The sequence below is a fragment of the Dryobates pubescens genome, chromosome 3 (genome assembly GCF_014839835.1).
Source record: "Dryobates pubescens isolate bDryPub1 chromosome 3, bDryPub1.pri, whole genome shotgun sequence".
Classification (NCBI taxonomy): Eukaryota; Metazoa; Chordata; class Aves; order Piciformes; family Picidae; genus Dryobates; species Dryobates pubescens.
Window position 1 is genome coordinate 24,586,629 of NC_071614.1, and position 20,245 is coordinate 24,606,873.

At 41.3% G+C, this 20,245-nt stretch overlaps 1 protein-coding gene across 2 annotated transcripts in view; it reads left to right on the forward strand.

Annotated features, from left to right (window-relative positions):
* Nucleotides 1–215: 215 nt before the first annotated feature.
* The window catches only part of LPIN1 (lipin 1), a 56,573-nt gene continuing 36,543 nt past the window's right edge, over nucleotides 216–20,245 (forward strand). Inside the window, exon 1 of one of the 2 annotated variants that reach the window (XM_009909475.2) lies at nucleotides 216–235. The gene's annotated coding sequence lies outside the window, so the exon portion shown is untranslated. Of the gene's footprint in view, nucleotides 236–10,817; nucleotides 10,898–20,245 lie in introns of those variants that run through there. The other variant, XM_054179863.1, reaches the window with a different exon arrangement.

Genomic DNA, 20,245 nt, shown 5'->3' on the forward strand with positions numbered 1-20,245 from the left:
AACATTTCTCAGTATAGATAAATAGTAAAGAGACTCAAGCGCAATGTGGCTTACAAAGGAACTACAGGAGAGGTATTCATTAGAGCAGCTGAGTTTCATGGACTGTAACAGGCCTGGATACGTTAACTTCTGTGCATATTTATTTAACAACATCTTTCTTTGTTATTCTTTCTTTCAGATTCCCTTGATGAAAGATCCTGGTTGGATTCGAAATGTTTGGACTCGCAATCTAAATGTAGGAGTAACTAAATGTTATTCATTTGCTTTTTAACTCCAGTTCTTTAGGGTAGGCAGGCCTAGCTTGAAGCCTGGTGGGTTGTGTGAAAAATAGTATAAGGCTGTGGTTAACTCTTGTCCACCTTCTGGCACTGAGTCAGCGTGTCCAAATGTCACGTTTTGGACATTGTGTTACTGTATGCCAGCTATGATATTATTATTGCTGTGAAAGACTTGGGTGGCTCTGCAAAACTGGTGGTACTCACATGTGGCTGGTACTAGGAAGATGAGGATGGAAACAGCATAAAAAATTGGAAATTTGGCACTTAACCTGGGCAATAAGCACAGAATCACCAAACCTGCAGCAAATGTGAGATGCGAGACATGTTCCAATCCAGGAAAAACATGCTCAGACATCTCTGCTGCTGCTTTCCTGGAAGGCAGAGAGCACATCTGTGAGGGCTGGTCCTGGGACACAGGCAGGAACTGAACAGTAGAACCACTTAGGAGAAGTAATGAGAGAGGAAGAATGGCACAATTATAGAACTGCTACTGCTGAATGACTGGAGAAGGAGGGAAAAGAGCCTGATGATTTCCTGTTACTCTGGACTATATTCTTCAGTGACCTACTCTTACAGTGATGGTGGAGTAGAATATTTAGAGACTGGTGTGTCTGAGATCACAGGTAGGATAACAACATTTCTACCTAGCACCAACCAGAGCTATGTAGACACATCCGCTTAGCTGAACTATTGGAGTCACTGTACAGCCTTGTGTAGGTTTCACAGGAGATGCATTACCCTGGGTGGAGTCAATTGCCAGCATAGCTATACTGCTATCTCATGTAGATCCCACTCAGGTGTTTCCACACAACCTACACAGTTCAGTGTGGAATATGCTCTATGCTTTAGGGAAGAACCCTTCTGATCCAGGAGTCTGCTTGCATGGAGATCCTTGGTGTGGTTGGTAGAACTTGGCAGATTTTCAGTTTGGGTCTGGCAGAGGTAGGTCAAGATTTTTCATTAGGTGTCTAACCTTTATGATGAGTTTGATATTAGTGATGTCATGTAAACTGGACAGGTGGATAAGTCAAACATGCAGTCTAAAATGATGGTGAAGTCAGTTGCTTATGGCAGGGTTAGGTTTGGACCTCTAATTCAGTAGCTGAGCTGTGCAGACAAAAAGGTATCTGGAAATTCAAAATGCCAGTAAAACAAACAGTGAGGGAACTCCACTTAGTAAAGGACAGTATGAAATCTGAAAATTAAACACAGTGAAGCAATACTACAGATGTGATCTTTCCTTTCCAAACTGTGGGAACATTCAGATCAGCATTCATGTGAGATTCTGAACTTTAAATCTCCTGGATAGCCAAAACATGTCATATGAATTTGTTCTGTACCTTTGAAAGGACTGAAGGCAATGCAGTTTTGCATTATACTTTAAGAATCATTTTATGTCTTATTCTGGCAAAATTATTTTTTATATGCCATTGTTGCACTGTTTGTCTTAAATATAACATGATACAGAAGTACATGAAGAAGAGAATGAAGATGTTTACAACATGAATATGCTGCATATACTGTATTTAAAATGTGCTAGATAGAAAGGAGATCATGGGTGAGTGGGAAAACACTAACAATAAAAAAAACACCTCACAGATGTTGCAGACAAAAGACATATTTGTACTAAGCTGTGCCTATGTCTGTACAGACATGTTATCAGCATGAAACAGAAAGTGAGAAAACCGTATCAAACAGAAAGTGAGAAAACTGTATCAAACAGAATCTGCCATAGGAAGCAGAAGTACAGCTGACCTGGACAAGGTAGATGAGCTTTGGCAATAAGCCTGATCCCAACCCCATACAAGCAATATGCAAAACATTCAGGGTGAATGAGCTGGGCTGTCACCTGGGGCAGCAGGGGAGTGGCATCTGCTATCACCGGGATGACTGCACAAGGAGGCTTTTTTGTTTGGGAACAAATTGCAGTGTGGAGGTGGGCATGGGGAAAAACAGGGTGTCTGAAGATTTCAGATCAGAACCAGGCATGTACCTTGACATGGCTTTGAGCTACCTGTGGGTATGACTTTGTTTTTTATTCTATGAAATAGATTTTAAAGAACTTGTTATTTTCTAGCCAGGCCTTTGTCTCTTCTTGTACTATGCAGAGCTTGATACAAAGCATAATCTGTTTGCCTGCTCCTAGTCTTCCTTTTTAAAAAAAAAATTCCCCCTGTTTGAAACTATGAGCAAGACCCTCTGCTTGTGTAATAGAGTTCACTGGCTTGAATGGCATTGTGTAAACTGAGCATCAGGCCTGACAGCTCCCAGACTCTAAACTCACTGGGATGGGAATACTCTTTGTGCATGATATGCTGAACACAATGGCCTGACATGGGAATAACAGTAAAACAAGCTGATGTTGCTTTTGTGGGCAGAAGCTGCTAGGTTTGAGAGACTGTTCAGGGTATGCAGGTTTGTCTGCAGTAGATAAAGTGTACTGTAAACTGTGACAAGGGTAGCATGAATGAGGCAAAGTCTCTGATGAATTCTCAGATTTGCATAACAGAATATGTAATGCTGACCGACCACCAGGACAAAAGCTTTCTATCCCAGAACATTCTAGACATAATGAAATGGATTCCAGTTAGTCTGTGCACTTGTTTTAAGAAATGTCTCTGACAAATTAATGGAACAGCAATAAATGATTTTTCACAGCATGCCACTTCCTGAATGCTGCCATTTCCCTCAAAATTACTCTGAAGTATCATTTAAAAATAAAGTTCTTGGGTGTATGGCTTTTATGCATGGGCAGGACCTAGAGAATGATATATAGAGCAGGCAGAGTTGATTACATATTCATTTACAGTATTTTAATGCAGGATTAACTAAAACAGTTTCAACTTTATGACTTCAACATTGAATTAGATTCCTTATAATGGATCATTGGTTCCTGAGAGCCATTCAAATACATCATGCTTTCTGGCCAGATTACATAGCCAGAAGTTCCCTTTAAGACAGGTGTTTCACTTGCAAAATCTTTTGCTCATTTTATACTTCAAGACTCTTTTATATTTCAGAATCTTTGGTCAAATATTAATACGTGAATTCTGAAAATTTCTGTTTAGGTGAAACTGTAGTTTTTGCTTAGCTTTCAACACAAAGTAGCAAAAATCAGAAAAAGGAAAATCTTCCTTTCAATCCACAGACTGTAGCTCCTCCATCAAATACTTCATTTGCCAAATCCACATTGGCTAATATTCTCTTTGTTATAAACCTAAGTTTAGCTTTCAAAATATTTCTTTTTTCAGACTGATGGAGATGAAATGCTGTTTAATTTCAGCTCCAAAATAACACTAATTACTATGCTCATGGATTGTAGCACTATAGCACTACTGGAGAGACTATGCTCGTTTTGACATCAAGAGTATTTTGAGGCAAGGATGTACTAGTGAGTGACCCAGGACATTTTTCTTGCTCACAGAAATTTGAACATGAAACTGAAGTACAATGAAATACTATTTTGATGATTTTTCAAAGCTAATCATATCTGTTAGCACATCAGGTGCAGAAATCATAAAAATGGTGCCAGTTCCTCAGATAATGTCCCATAGATATGCATGTGCTTACAGAGGATGTAAAGAAAGATAACAGCTATCAAACTAAAAAATATTATACTCTTCCATCTTTAACATACCTGACTTAGAGGTAATGATGAGAGATCTATTTAATTCCTCAGCTAAAATCAGGAAATTACAACAGTAAAATTAACTGGAAAAAAAAATAAATTGCTTAAGCCAGATGTATTTTCAAACATTGTAATTGTTCCATACAATTCAAATTTTGCCTGAAGAAATTATCCCAAGCATTCAAAGGATGCCTGTACTTTAAAAGCAGAACGACAATCCTTGGCATAAACTGTAACTACTAAAATCCCCAAGTATGGTATAGCAAAGAAAATGCCTTTTCTTGAGGCAGGTTATTCCAAAGTAGTATCTCCCCTCCCTGTGAATCACCTGATACTGAGTCCAGAGGTTAAAAGTTGGCAAGATCTGAAATCCGTGCTCTCAGATTAAAGTGTCCTCACAGCTCAGCACGTAAGAATGAATGAGAAGACAGTGTGGAAAGACCTGAGATCCAAAGTTCGTAGGCAGACTTGAACCCTTAAAGTGTGCACTTGTGATAGCCTTGCTGTCACAGAAAGACTTGCAGAGGGAAAGTAGGCAGCCTTCAGGTGGAGGTGCAGGATCCACATCTGCTGTGGAGGCTGCATTGGAAATAGTGCCCTTTTCAATTATGTGCAAACACATTAATAAAAAACACAACAAAACACAACACCCTAAACTGGTTACATTCAAATAGTCAAGAAAGTTGAGTTTTAGTAAGAGGAAAAGGGGGGGGGAGGAAGGATTTGATTATCTGACATTTTATCTATTTATTTTTTAAAAGCAAAATTAATAAGATAGGAATGGAAAGGAGAATTCATGCCCTAAACTTACAGAAACCTCCCCTCTCAGCTCACTGGCATGGGAGAAAGCAGCCAGGGTCTCCATGCTCTACTGGCAGACTGCTCACAATCCTCTACCTGCCTCTTTCTTGAGAGATTAAAATTATTTTCCTTCAGTTGAACTGATGACAGTACCTGAGATAATGCAGAATTTTCTGACTTTAAAGCTAAGTAAATCTGCTTCTCATAGCAGAAAAGAGCGCCCCTTCCTTCACCAGGAGTCACACATGGAACAACCACCTTTGTTCCCTGCTCTGTATAGATGTGAAGATTTTTTATTGTCAGAGTGAGAAGTGCCAGACATTGTTACTTTTATTACAAAAACTAAATTCAGACACTTCACTCTCTCAGTGGAGTTACAGAATGAACTTCAAAGTGAGCTGTATTAGCACCACTTCATGTTTAGCCTACCAGAAGAAAAAGCTTTATGCAAAATATCTCTTTATCTTCTGTGTGTCTTTTGTTTGCTATAGCTGTTACATCTTTGCTACAATACAGTGAGCCAATCAAGATGTCCTACTTTACAACCCATGATCACTAACTTTCAGAACCTGTTTGCTTGGATAATTCAATATTGGTAGGCAGTCTGATGTAGAAATTGCAGACATGAGGCTGTGAGGCTGAGACAAAAGTGACAATCTTCTCTACAGGAGCTGGTTTTCAAATAACTTTTCTTCTTCAGGATTAAAATTGCTACTTTAGTTTGCAAAAGTTGAAGGAATAGTAAAGACAAGACTATATCCTGGGAAGCTGAGCAGCTTTGTTTGAAGTTCTGAAAGCACGTTTTGAAACCATTTTGTCCTAAAAAAATAATACTGATGATTTTGCTTTTGATTTGCTGTGCTTTGAAAAGATATTCTGTACAAAAGCTTTCCTCATCATACACACATTTACTGGACAGATGAAAAGCTAGCTCTTGGGCTGGAAAGGATTTCAGTCCAAAACAGGACAGAGAAGTTTTCCATGGAGCTGTGTATGACCTCTCTCTTCTTGTGTGTGTGTACATTCGAATACCAGTATGTATTTTGCCTGGGCTGAGTACAGATCTGAATTGAACATGCCTATGCAGGAATTCTGGGCTTTGGATGAAGAAAAAACATGTTGATGATTTCACTGTTATATCCTTAATCTCATACACTGTGATTGCTTTGTTTTATGTGGGCTTGGGATTTTCTAGGCTTCTTTAGATTATATTTAGATAGTTCAAGCTTGGTTATTCACAGATCTGGAGATAAATTACTCTACTGGTAGAACTGTATGTCCAGCGGGGTTGATCTATTTAGCTTCTTTGTTTCTTAATTTAAATATTCCTACATGCTTTTACTTTGGCCATGTTTGGATCATAGGCGTCAATAGGTGCCTCTGTTTCTCAGCAGCCAAGTATTTTGTAGCAGAGAACTGAGTTTTGACTGTGGAAACAGCTGCTGGGATATAAAAGAAGCATTGAGGTTTTTATGGTTTTTCAAACTTGGATGTGAATTTAGAGGGGAAAAAAAGAGGCTCTTTTGAGAATCTTCAGCAAGAATTGTTATATTCTGAAAAGGAAAAAAGCCAAAACAAACCAAAAGCAAACCTTGTCTGGTAGTTCATTTGCTACAGATCCTATTTTTTTGGACTATATTTTCAGTGAGGGAAGAGAAACTGTGTATGTATCTGCCACGAAACCATGTGCAGAAGTACTTGGTTCAAAATCAAATTGTGTTATGCAATGCAATGACAGCAGGATAGCTAGTAAGTGTATTAAGCCTCTTGCTTACTTCTGTGTCCAGCTGCAGTAGTTCCTGGAAAATGACAATCCTGTACTTGATTATTTCATGAAATAATCCTCCCAATTTCCCTTTTCACTTGTCACTCCTCTTCACTGATGCCTTAAAGTTTACTATAGTACTTCTGATGACATCACAGTTCTCCTGAAGATGTCATCATCTCACCTCTTGACAGGTCAAAGAGGGAAGATAAGAAATTATGTCAGAAACATATTGGCTAGCATGCACGACTGTCAGCAGATAGTTATGATATTTTGGAACTGTGACCATATGGAAAGAAAAATCCAAAAAGCTAAAGTGGGCAAAGTGCAAAGGACCACAGGCAGGGCAAATGTAATGGCTAGTGCAGCCAGGAGCATCTGCTTAAATGTGACAGACTGAAGATGCTGCCAAAAGCAATATGGTTTCATATGGAATAAAGTATGTTCTGTGTGGCTTTATGATGCACAAGGATGACATTTTTTCTCTTTTCAATGTAAATTGTCCACTTCTCAGATCTTCAGGCATCTAATACTGAAATAGCAGGAACAGTCCATGCCAGGAATACAGATATAATCAAACCTATCAGAACAGACAAAACTGGCAACAAGTTCAAGTAAGGAAAGAAGGCTCAAATAAAGCAAACATTAAGAGGTAGATGAAATCCCAGGATTTAGACACTACAATAACTAGTCTACTCTGCCTTCATATGAAGGACAAAATGAAGTACTAGATGATTGGACTTGAAGGGAAGAGGAAAAGGGGAAGGGGAAGGGAAAAGGAAAAGGAAAAGGAAAAAAAGGAAAAGGAAAGAAAAGGAAAACAAAAGAGGGGGGGAAAAAAAAGGTGACCCAGATAGAGATGTCAGTAGATTATCACAAGGATATGAAAATTTCCACTTATAGTTAGGAGAACTATTCCTTTGTTAAGATGCTGGAGCATTTAATTAGGTAATTATAGAATCAGAGTCGAACCACTTTCTGATGTTTACAGTGGAATAAAACTAGATCAACTCTTAATTTATATTGCCTGACTTACTCTGAGTTTAATACTAATACAAGAGAATGACAGCACCAGACTCCAGAGCCATCTTTCCTTGTGAGTTTACCATCAATTAAAAGCTAAAAGCTCAGCTATTTGCCGAATCATTTTTTTACATGCACAATGTGTACGCATTGACAATTACAGTCATTCAGAACCTAGATACTATATGCCTGAACATGCACTCCAGTTTTTGTGGTGAGGAAATGCCAGACATTACTGATAATGCATTAAAAAAAAGTAAATATTTTTTTGAGTGCTTATTTTGCTTCCTGACAACATATTTGCCAGGAAAATTTAGTATCCCAAGCTAGAACTGAAGATGGCTTCCATTCCCTCTGCCCCCGCAATGAACTTATGCAATGCTCTCTAGGAATTTGTTCTGGAATTTTACTAAACTCTTCTGTACTGGATGATTTATTTATTTATTTATGACTGAGTTTTGTTAACCTAGGGAAGACTACGCAGCTCAGTTTGCGTCTTATTGGTAACTAAGTAACCAGTTCTACAGTAACATAGTATCTAGGAGCCTAGATCAGAGGTTAGAGCTTCAGAGTGTCACAACTGTACAAACAGAGTGAGAACACAAACTATAGATTCTTTGGGACAGGAATCAAGAGTTAGGTAAGAATGGACTGACATAAATGTACCAGCAAAGAAGTGGAAAGAAAACCTGTCAGGAGCAGGTCCTTCGAAGATTTGTGGACTGTTTAAATTCAAATCTTGGGAAACAAACTTGTGTTGCTTAACACAATGCCTCCAGAAAGAAATTTGTCAAGGGGGAAAGGTTACAGGAAGAAAATGGTCCAAACATCATTCCTGAGTGTTTTGGAAATGACACCAAACTGTACTTTTGCAAGAGCACAACATGCCTTCTGACCATAAACCCTCAGCCATCTAGTTTTGTGTGTAACTTCAGATTACCTTTTATGAACCACCCCTGACTATCCCCCAAACTTTGCGTTAGGTTGAGCCAAAACCATAGCCATGACCATGTTAAGGTTTGGATGGTAAGGAAGATTATGAACTAGCTCTTGGCCCTCTATAGAGAAGTAACTGGTGAGACATGTTATGACCTGAATTGCAGCATAAGCAAGGATTTCAGAATCAGTTGGCAGAGATTGTTCTAGAGAAGTAATTTGAGGAGCACTGCCCTATTCCATTGTTACACCATCAGTAAGGAAAGAGTACAAAAGCACAGGAGGATGACATTGGTGTCCTTCTGTTGACAGAAGCTTGCTGTTGCTGTGCAAGCATTTGGCATTTTCCCCAGCATCTTGCGGGTATCATGGTTATATTTGCCGTGCTCTGTAGGAAGATAAAACATGACCTCACACGTGGAACTGTGAAAAATGTAGTGCATTATTCTGTGGGTTATTTTACATCAAGCAGCAGGTGGCTGTGCATGGTAAATAACTAAACACAATGCAGTATTTCCAAAGATGAGGCTCTACCTTCTGGATTTCCAAAAGAAGCAGGAAAGGGTAGGTGTTGTTGAGGTTATGGAAAGACAGTGGGTTTGATTCATTGTGTTATGATGGTATTTTTATTGTCATATAGTAGTGAGAGACTCAATACTTAGAGCAGTCCTGGACAGAGATAGATGGAGGATACCACCCACTCAGCGGGAACAAAATGTGGGATCATATTCCACACAAATGTGTCAGGCAGAACACTGTTCAGCATAGGCCGAGCTTCTTGTATTTTCATCAGAGAAGGGATTGTTTGCTAGCACTTCTCATTGCCTACTGACAAGGAATAAGTTATGATGTGCTTGAGAAATGAAAGTGTGGATATTTCTGGGCTCTGTTGCACCTTTTTTAATCTTTCAGATTGCTGTGTCTGGGCAGAAACTGTCTCCACTGATTTTTTTATTCTAAAACTGAGGTTAATTCAGTGTAACTGAGTGTGTAACTGTAAATGAAAGATAGTAAGAAGTAGGAATTGGAGTCTGTGAGTGTGCACCAGAGCCCACTACACAGTGGTCCTGGTGTAGTGCACTGTGGAGCCAAAATGGAGACAGAACTACAGGAGGAAAGCATGCAGGAGGAAAACAGTTCGAAGGGTTACAGTTGTTGATGAGCTACTGGAGACAGCACTGAGATTTTTTAGAGTATAACTGGGAATTTAACAGAAAAGGGAAGGCATAAGCACTAATTACTTGACAACAAACTCTTCCCAGGCTTCAGCATAAATTTTGGGGACTAGAACATGTAGATGCATGAAAGCCAGCTACGAAAAAACTTGTTTTCAAGTATAAAATTAGTAGGCTCTTCTTCAACTAATGAACTTTGATTTCCACCCCCCCACCCCCCATGCTACTCCATTTTCTGCTCATTTGTTTTGCTCTTAGCACCACCCTCTTCTGCCTTCTTGTAGAGACTTGAAAAAGCCTGGAAGGTTCCTCTATTAGTGAATTTCCCCCTGGATATCTACTTCCCTGTTCAGCTGCATAAGCCACTCTGTATGAAAGGAGATTACAATATGGCTTAAGTGGAAGTGAACCACTGTCTGGTGGGGGGAAATTTATTTCACCACATCTATTTACAGTCACAAAGCATATAAAGCAGAAGGAAGTGGCCTGAGTGCCGTACTCTGGGAACCTCTAGTTCCATTTGGTGCATTTCAGGGACCTGCCCATCAGAGTGGGCTGAACACTTCCCTTTTTGACTCTCTAGTTTTCCCATCTACAAACCTGAATAAAGATGCTTCCTTTGTTAAACACGTCTGACACAGAATCGAGCTGGTAAAAAAAGCATTTCTGTGATTACTGTTTCGAGAGAGAAGCAGTGGCTTAAAGAAGGAAACACAGATGCTACCTGAAGCTGCCCGCTTGGTCAAGCTATAGCATCAGGTGGTGGAGGTTGGCCCCGCAGCCCTCTGGGTGAGACCCGGAGACAGTGTGGAGCCGGAGGTCGGCCTCCCGAGGCGGGCGGCGGGATGCCGCTAGCGTACCGCCCCCCGCTCTGACTCAGCGCCTCAAGGCCGCGGCTGCTGCCGGCGGCCCCAGCCCAACGCCCGCTGTGCCATCAGCCGCCTACCTGGTGCGAGGGGAGGCGGCAATGCTGCTGCCCGCCTTCCCCCGCCATCGGTAGGCGGTAGCAGGCCTGCCCACGGCTTCCCTCACCGCTGTGTGCGCCCGCGGAAGGCTCAGTCCCGGTCCCAGCCCCAACCCCAACCGTAGGGCCGGCCCGGGCCGCTGTCCCCGCCCTGCTTTTGCTCCACGCCCCGCCGCGTCTTCCCTGGACTCTGCGGTCCCACCTCCGGGGTGGCACCGCCGGGCAGCCGGTTGTGTCCCTGTGGGCCGTGGCGGGTGGCGAGCACAAAGGCGGCGGCAGCGGCGGCGGCCAGCAAGCAGAGCCCGCAAGAGGCGGCGGGCGGCGGAGGTGGGTGCCGGGGCTCGGCGCGGCCTCTGCGCGGACAGCGGGAGCAGAGAGGAAGGGCAGCATTCTTCCCCAGCGCTGAGTTGGGCGAAGAAGGCCAGGTTTGCCCCGCCGAGAGCTGGAGCCGCAGGAGGCGGCTCCGGTCCTGCCGGGGGCTCAGGGGGCTGCAGCATCTCCTTTTCCGTGGTGAAGAGTCTGGATCTGGGGAGCTACAGGAGGCAGCGAAGCTGTTGGGTTTATCTGGGGTTGGCAGTGCTTTGTGCGCTGGGGTTGGATGAAAAGAGATCTGATGCCTTCCAGGTTTACCTGCAGAGGGAGCCGGGCAGTTGCGGGGAGGTGTCTGTTTGGGGTCCCTGCTCCTGCAGAGCTGCGGGAGCTCCCTGGCCCTCTATGTGCTTCTTCCTGTTTTGCATTGAGGATGATGTTTTGTGTCCCCTTGGCTGGTGGCTGCTGATGCAAATTAGTGCCATTGCTTAGCTAGGACTTCCCCTGTGATAGAATAATGGCAGTGGTAGCAGGCCAGAGAGATTTAACGGCAGAGCAGAGCCTGTCTGGCAGTCGTGCATTTGCCACATACAAAAATGAAACTTTCAGATGTTTTGGATTTATTTTATGTGAAAAAAGGGTATGCTATCCCTTCCTCTCACCCTTGCTTCAGGTCAGCTATTGCTTTTTCTAGTGGAGAAAGAGAAAATATATCTTGTGGAGAGTGGGGAGGAGACAAAACTGCAACATTTTTGTCATCTCCATCATAAAGAGGCCTGTCCTACTAACAGGATGCCAGCATTGTTGTTGCAGACTAACTGGCAGATCATTGTACTTTTCGCATGTGAAGTCATTGACCTTGCTAGATCTATTAACCTCTGATTTGGTTCACAGTCTGGAGGGTGGTCTGGAGTCCTTTTGTATATTTTATTTTCTGGTTGGTTTTATCTATGTCTCTGCTATCTTCAGAAACAAATACTGGCCAATATTTAGTGTACGTAGATAAAAGTTTTGGTGTCATCAGTGTGCCCAACTAGAAATCAGAGGGATGTACTCTCAGTACAGTAAAATAAGCCTAATTCTGTGAAAAGGGCTGGAGGAAAAAGTGGGGAGACAGTGAAGGAGAAGACTCAACATGAAGGAAGACTCAACATGATTGTTATGATTTTAGGCATAAAGCCATGAAAATAGCTTGTAATGGTTTTAGATACTTGCTGCTGTCCTGATAGCTCCAGTTCACTAATGCACGAAAATAGACTACTTGGTAATATCTGCTTACCTGACTCAGCATAGTCTGTAAGAGGGCTGGGAAAGTTTTATTTTTGGGCCTTTTCCATACCTGAGTATGTGCAGGTGCACACATTTGTTTATCTGTGAACACACAGCAATCATCAAAACCAACTGAAACACAGTAAGAGCTTACTTTGAGCTCTGAGAATGCGGAAAATGTAAAGTTATAGCCTAACAAGCAAACTTGTTTTTCAATCCTACTGAAAGGATGCCAAGTCACATGAGGTATTAGCATAATGTAGAGCTACTGCTGTGTTTCCACTCTGATTATATTCCTCCTCTGACATCAGAACAGTAGAACACAGTAGCACAGTACATGACCTATCATATAGTCTTCATTTATTTAGAAAGTTCTTTTCCAGGCGTCAGCTTGTATTTTTCCTATTTATCAATGTCAGCCTTTGTGTACATTGCCTCAATTCCCTGTTGGAGGAAGCACTGTATAGTTGGGAAGCTGAGGCAGGGGCAGATCAAGGGAGATGTGGAAGGTTTTTTCTCTGGGAAAGAAGGCCAGTTCTGAGACATAATTCAAAGATCGCCTGGAATGCCGAAAGAGGTGTCCTTCATACTCCACACCTCTGACTCTTTCTCGGCTTCTCTCTTTAGTTGATTCTAGCAATTGTATGGGTATGTGGTGAGTCAGATCACCTCACTGATGCAGCTAGAAGTTATTTTTGCATGGCTTTAGTGGTGTTAGTTTTCAGTGCTGACACAAGGGCAAAGTTTGGGAGAGTCGGCAATCTGTGGTTGGGAGGTTGGTATGGGGACCATACTTGCACATTTCAACTGGACATGAAATAATTCTCTTGGACTCTTGAGTGCCAGTCTGATACCCTGACTGTGGGACTGTAGGCCAGCCCTCATATTTAAATGTGAGGATTCATTACAAGCAACTTTTGAGTTCTCAGTTTGAATTTTTTATTTCAGCTGCTCTTAAGAAAGTACCCTGCCCTTTGCAGGGACTTTGTGAAGTATTGGACTGAGTCATGGATTTGAAAAGTAGTGCAATACCAGTACCAAGTGAATAGGCATCATATAGTCAAGATCCATATCTGTGAGTAAGTGGGTTCTGGGAGGGACTGGCAGCTTGAAGGATAAGTTTGACATCTGGTCTGTTTGACTCTGGTTGTCATAAGAAATCACAGTTTTTGCCACTGCTGTTGGCTAACTGGGAATAGGAGTCACATAGTTCCTAATAGAATTAAGCCTAGAACAATCCCAGCCCTAAAATATTTCTGGAGATTTGGCTGGCAGGAAGCAAAATGCTCTTACTGTGGTGTACAGCCCACAGGCCACGTGCTGCATGTTTTGTTTTCTGATTTGGCAAGTACAAGTGAATTGCACCTGTCTCCTTACTGACCAAACATACTGTCAAATCATCTGCAGGAGCATAGTCTGTCCCCTGCCTCTCTGACTGTGGGGAAGTGTGGAAAAAATTGTGCATATAATCAGGTTTGGACAGAGCTTGCCCTCCTATTTACAGAACAACCAGAGTTGCTGTTTAACAGTGCTCTGGAGTTCTCCCTCAACAATTCCAACTGGGGTCATGGCTGCTTATGACTCCCTTCAGTGTCTTATGTCCAGCTTTCCTTTCCCAGGAAAAAAGGATATGCAAGGAAAGTGTCTGTGTCTCACTCTGGTGAGTCTGGTGTGCTGTAGTTGGGATATAGCCACAGTGATTGAACCTACTTGAAACCAATGGAAATCAAACACCCTCTGAGATTTAAGACTCAATTTCTTGCTCAAAACCATGTGGAAATCTTGTAGAAAAGAAGGGACACATCTCCTAAAGTCCTGTGCAGTGCCTCTGTAGAAAGTAAATCTAGGCTCTGATTTCTCACTAAGAAATGCACAACTTCAGGGGTCTGGCTAGTTTACTCAAAGTGGGATGGGAATTCATGAGTGACCTTGGGTTGGATTGATGTAGACCCTAACAAATAGTTAAAAAAATACTTTCAAAAGTTTGTAGTGATTTTCAGTTTCCAACCTGAAATGAGCTAACATAGTAAGTTTGAATGTTAGAGTCACACAGCATTAGTGACTTCACAATGTGTTGTCCATTTACTAATAAGTTAAAAACCGAAAAGCCATTTAGGGAATCTTCATCTGAAGTATTTCCTTCTCTCTACATTTTTATCATTCATTTGTTTTAGAATGTAGCTTTTGATGCTGTCTTTTGTGGTAAAGAATATGTCAACAGTAAAATTTCGTTAATTGCTGTAGAGGGAGTTGGTCTTCAGTACTGCAAATTAAATTGAATAGCTTCAGAGTAGAGAAAACAAGTGCTTGATATGTAATAAAAGAATGGCAGTAAGCATTTACTTAGGAGTCTTTGAAATATTGTCATTTACTTTTTTTGTAAATAAGGAATAATTATCTTGAAGGGTCCCCACTCTGATTCCCAAATATAGTGCTGTCTCTCATAAGCTTCAAAACAGAATCCAAGGGCAGATTATGGGAGCAGATGGATCAGATTTGTGTTACGTTTGCCGTTGCTGCAGATCTTCCTCTCATGGCCTACAAGACCAGTGCACAGTCAGAACTGTAGAACTTGAGGAAAGAGTTTAAGACATACCTAAATGTTACATCCCTGCTAGTGGATGACGCTGTGCCAAAATCTGTTCTTGGTGGCCAGACCAGATAGCAGCATATGTTCACATCTATTCTATAAAGCTCTCAACCTTTAAAAGAAGGTGACTGCTCCTAAATTGGCTATTGGAATAGTCCCCAGTTCATTTTCTCTCTTTAGCTGTACCTGGGAATGTCTGGGAGATTGCTTGTTGGGTTGTGCCTGAGATGTACCAGAAGCAGATTCTGTAATTCAGTAAGCTTCATTAGAGATGATCAAATGGTAATGGTCAGGGCTGTGACATGATACAGTTCGGTTTACTTCTTTGGATGTGGGCACAGCAACAGTCTCAGTTGCAAAGATTACAATTGCCTGTTCCTAAACCAGTCCCCAGAGGTGTTTGTCCTGCTCTTTGCAATTTTTTGTACTAGAGATTTCATATCTTCTGGAGAAAGTCTCTTGCAGTTTTTAAATGCTTTTACAGCAAGCTACCTTAATAATGTTTTTCTTCAAAACCCATCTTTAAAGAATGCTGAATAGCACTTGTATCCATAAGTAATTTGAGTGTGTATGGATATCTAACCTCTTATTCATTGTGTTGTGGCACCTGAGGAAACACTGGGTCTTGCAAAGTGGTTGCTATGACTTTATGAAGATGTTGAGTTACACAAACATGTCCAGAGAAGGGCAGCAAGGCTGGTGAGGGATTTAGAGCACAAGCCCTATGAGGAGCGGCTGAGAGAGCTGGGGTTGTTTAGCCTGGAGAAGAGGAGGCTCAGGGGAGACCTTATTGCTGTCTACAACTACCTGAAGGGAGGTTGTAACCAGGTGGGGGTTGGTCTCTTCTCCCAGGCAACCATTGACAGAATGAGAGGACGTGGTCTCAAGCTGTGCCAGGGGAGGTTTAGGCTGGATGTTAGGAGGAAATTCTTCACAGAAAGAGAGGTTGGCCATTGGAATGGGCTGCTCAGGGAGGAGGTGGAGTCACCGTCACTGGAAGTGCTTAAAAAGAGACTGGATGAGGCACTTGGTGCCATGGATAGTTGATTAGATGGTGTTGGGTGATAGATTGGACTTGATGATCTTGAAGGTCTTTTCCAACCTGGTTAATTCTTTAAAAAAAAAAAAAGTATGGTAAAGAAAAATGAAATACTATGGGAAAGAGCTGGTCTGTAAAAAGTGGGACACAAAGTATAGAATTGCTGGCTTTTCTAGCGGAATTAGGCCATCATCTGGTGTGCCTATATCACAGAAGTGGATTATTTAGATGGCAGTGCATTTGATCTTACTGTGGTATCCATTAGAGCAGGACTTGAAAGAATTTATTTTTGTAGGTGCTAAGTTAATGAATAGTTAATTAATAAGGGAACATAATTTATTTTCCCAATAATTTTTCCATGAAATGGTCCATTAAGAAAAATGACTCCTGTCTTTAACAATCAGAAGAGTTGGAAATTTTCTGAACCTTCTGCTTAGGTGATGATAATCAAATTGACAAAAATTATACTAGAAAATACTTTCAGTTTCATAATTGATGCATAATGTAGAGCTGTGTAGTGTCTCCTGGCAGAGAAAACAAGCTCAAACCAGTTGAAAATGCTGACAGAAGTCGTACAGACTGTCCTTACTTGTTGTAAGCTTCGATCTAAAGGATTCTGAATTTTCCCTGCAGCATAAAACACTTAGCCACCTCCACTAGCATGGTAGAAGAACAAACATTTTACTAAATGTAGTATAATTAACAGATAGACAATGGGTGCTTAAGCCATGATGTGAACTCATGTTTATTGCTGAAGCTGCTGATGTCTGGTTAGTAAGTGAAAGACTTCTTGGAGTGGCCAGAGTAAAATGTTGCTCCAAACCCACACGCAGTCTCTCTGGGGCTTGAGGAATGTTGTTTTCCTGGAGTACTGACATAGTATGGACTGACTTTATGTTTGGAATATAAACTCGCAAACCTCAGACTCCAAACAATCTCAGCTTTGTCTGGCACGTATAAAAGTTAGGATAAAGGGCTTGCATCCCTCAGACTCCAATTTCTGAACTCTCCCCCATTTTAACTACAGCATCTTTCATTTCCTACACTTAAAATAATATTTTTATTTTTGTTTTGTGTCTAACTTCCTGAGGAAGTGGTTTTTATGTGGCTAGCCTCCCAGCCTGTCTTCTAGCTCTGCAGTGATTTTTATTGCACAGGCCAGGTTCAGCCCAACTTGAAAGGAGTGTCCATCATCAGCTGACAGATTGAATGTGGTGCTTTCTTTTTAAGGGATAAGAGATTTTCTCTGCATGGGAGCAAGCTGTGCTGTGCTACTTGGCCTCAGAGCTTGAGGATGGTATCTAACTTTTTTTAATTAGTGAATATAAAAAGAATCTCTGTGTCTTGAGACAGGGAAGGCAGTGTAGCTCAGACTTGTTGTCAACAAGAATAGTTGCAAAAGAGTTTAGGAGACCTGCTGGTATAGCTTGTTAAGAGGATGTATGAGTCCTCATACTTGGATTATTTACTCAACACTCTTCTAAACAGTGAGGTGTATGTACTGTCCCATCAACTCCTTCCCCACCAAGGAAGTTGTGGCAGTTTTGCAGCTAGACGTTTTGTCACTTTAGCAGACCAAGCGTTAACTGGCGTGAACTGCAGCATGCAATTTTGAGTCTAATTGTAGCCTTTAAATTTAATCTTAGTGCAGTAAAAAATGTGTTTCTTATTGTACTTTCGGTTTGAAAAATCCTCAGTAGAAATGGAAGTACTTCTCTGAAGCAGTAGAATAGTTTTAAAAGTTTGCCTACCTTTGTCACCCTGAAGGCTTGTGTCTGAACTAGGCCTGTGCCTGTGTGGTGCGAGCTGTTTAAAGAATTCAGATGATGACTACCAAGATAATTAAGGGGCTAGCAGTTTATGACTTGAGTGACTGAGAGAGCTAGTTCTGTTGAGTGTTCTGGATATTCAATTACATGAAGGGGGATATAGAGGAAAGAGAGATGGTCTTAAAGGTGCACAGAGGCAATGGAACAGGGGAAGTTTAGATTAGATTAGATTAGATTTTGGGGAGAAATTTTTTTACTCTGAAGACAGACAAACACAGAAAGAGGAGTGCAGGGAGGCTGAGAAATCTCCATCCTTGAAGACAGTGAGAACTCAACAGGACCAAGGTTGTGGAAAACCTGGGCCAAGCTGGCCCCCTTTTGGGCAGACTTCTGGACCCTGTGACCTCTAGCGCTCTGTTCTAACCTGTTGTTCCATGACAGAGTTTAGGGTAGAGCATGAGTTTCAAGTGCAGTTTCCTATGAAACAGCTTGCCACTAGATTTGGAAGCCATGTTTCTGTTGTGTAGTAGGAGCCCAGAAGTGCTAATAGCAGTTGAATGCTGGAGAACTAAATACAATTGCTCTTTCTGCCAGGAGATTTTTGTATGTTGACTTTTCAGAGGGTGACACTTTTTCAAGATGCCTGAATTAAGGGCTGTTCAGAAGTGCTTCCTCAACAGTATTTAGGGATTTTAATATTTAGTATTTATTATTCTTTTATTATCTAAAAACTTGTGTACTAAATATTTCAGAAAGAAGTCTGTTGGGTTTCCAAAGTTATTACCCAGTTGTAATGTTGATATTTTTGTGATTCAGCTCCCCAGTTGTCAGATGGGGAGACTATCATTGCTTTTCAGGGGCAATGCACATGATGACTATCATAAGGCCCAGAAAGACCTAAACAATTATTCCTTCAGAACATGGTTTGTGTTCTGGTACAGATGTATTGTAATAGAAACAGATGAAAGCAAAGCTTCAGGCTATCCTATGTAGGGAACTTTAGGAAAAACTCCCACAGATGATCATTAATTAGAACAGCTATACATGAAGAAAGCATCCTTATTTAGAGCATTGCCTAACTTTCCATTTGTTTACTGTAATGCCTTCACTGTATTCTTTTAATACTTTTTTTGTTTCTAAGTATAAATCAGAGTTAGAGCTATTATTATAGCATTTCACACTTATGTCTCTTTCTTGTTTATGAAAACACATCTGAAAGAGAGTCTCTATTGTAGCAGATGATGCCGGTTAACACATGCCACGCAGCTCAGTGCAGTGACTGTCTCTCAGGCGCTGAGCTCAGTTCTGTCCTCACTGCCATCAGTGGGAGTTTCAGCCTTGCCTATGCTGCAAGTGTCTTTTTTATTGATGTCCAGGAGACATAGTACGGCCTAGCAAAGAACTTGCATGTGAAGCATGTGCTTTAGACTGAGTGCACAAAGTACTTTGCTGAGATTGGTATCTTAGAATCTGCCAGGGGGTGTTAGGAAAGTTGTGGAAATGGCACTGGAAGTTCTTAAAATCTGTGCTCTTCAGGAATTCATAATTTGAGAGCCCTTGAAAGACTTTTTGAACTTTACAGTAAATCTAAGTATGCATGCTGTCTGGTCTAGGGGACTAAGTGTATTAACAGATCACAAATAGGATGTGCATTAACAAAGTAAAAGCAGGAAACTAAGTACTAAACAAATCCAGTAGCAGTGCAAATAAAGCCAGTCACTTTAACAATCAACACATGCCTGATTTTTAACAACCCTGCTGATAGTAAAAAGGTGTTTTAAGAGAACAGTAAAGTTGCATTACGAAGCACTCTGAAGTTCAGATGCTCTGAATTGAAAGTTGCTTGTCAAACCTTAATGCACATCTCTTGTGTGTGTACATTATAATAGTATTGTAATGAGAGAAATCCCTGTAAAGTGAGAAAATAGCCTTTAACTTCAGCAGAAAATTGCATCTGTTTAAAACTATTCACTTGTCCTGCCTTTATAAGCTAGTGGAAATGCAACAGAAAATTGTATTTGGTGTTGAGGACAATACATAATAGGAGGAGATGCTGTTTTGGAAGGAGTGCTTTTCTCTTCAGACATAATTTGAGACATTTATGAGCTGCAGAGTCTAAAAGTCTGGCAGTGCTTTTGCATGCAACTGATTTAATGAATTTTTGAAGGTTGTTACAATTCTGTCACTTTCAAGGTCTCTTTTGCTTTTGTCTTTAAATAGTTCTCTTACAAAGATGTGTCAGCTGTAAATAAATTAGTTGAGAAATCCTGATTCTATGGGAAGTTGTTAATTTGTGAAACAGGACAATACCCTGTTGCTGGAAACTTGGTCTCACGAATAGAATAGAATAGAATAAACCAGGTTGGAAGAGACCTTCAAGGTCATCACCTATCAACTAATCCAACCCACCTAATCAACTAAACCATGCAGCCAAGCACCCTATCAAGTCTCTTCCTAAACACCTCCAGTGATGGTGACTCCACCACCTCCCTGGGCAGCCCATTCCAATGGGCAATCACTCTCTCTGTGAAGAACTTCCTAACCTCCAGCCTAAACCTCCCCTGGTGCAGCTTGAGACTATGACCTCTTGTTCTGGTGCTGGCTGCCTGGGAGAAGAGACCAGCCTCCGCCTGTCTACAACCTCCCTTCAGGTAGTCGTAGAGAGCAATAAGGTCACCCCTGAGTCTCCTCTTCTCCAG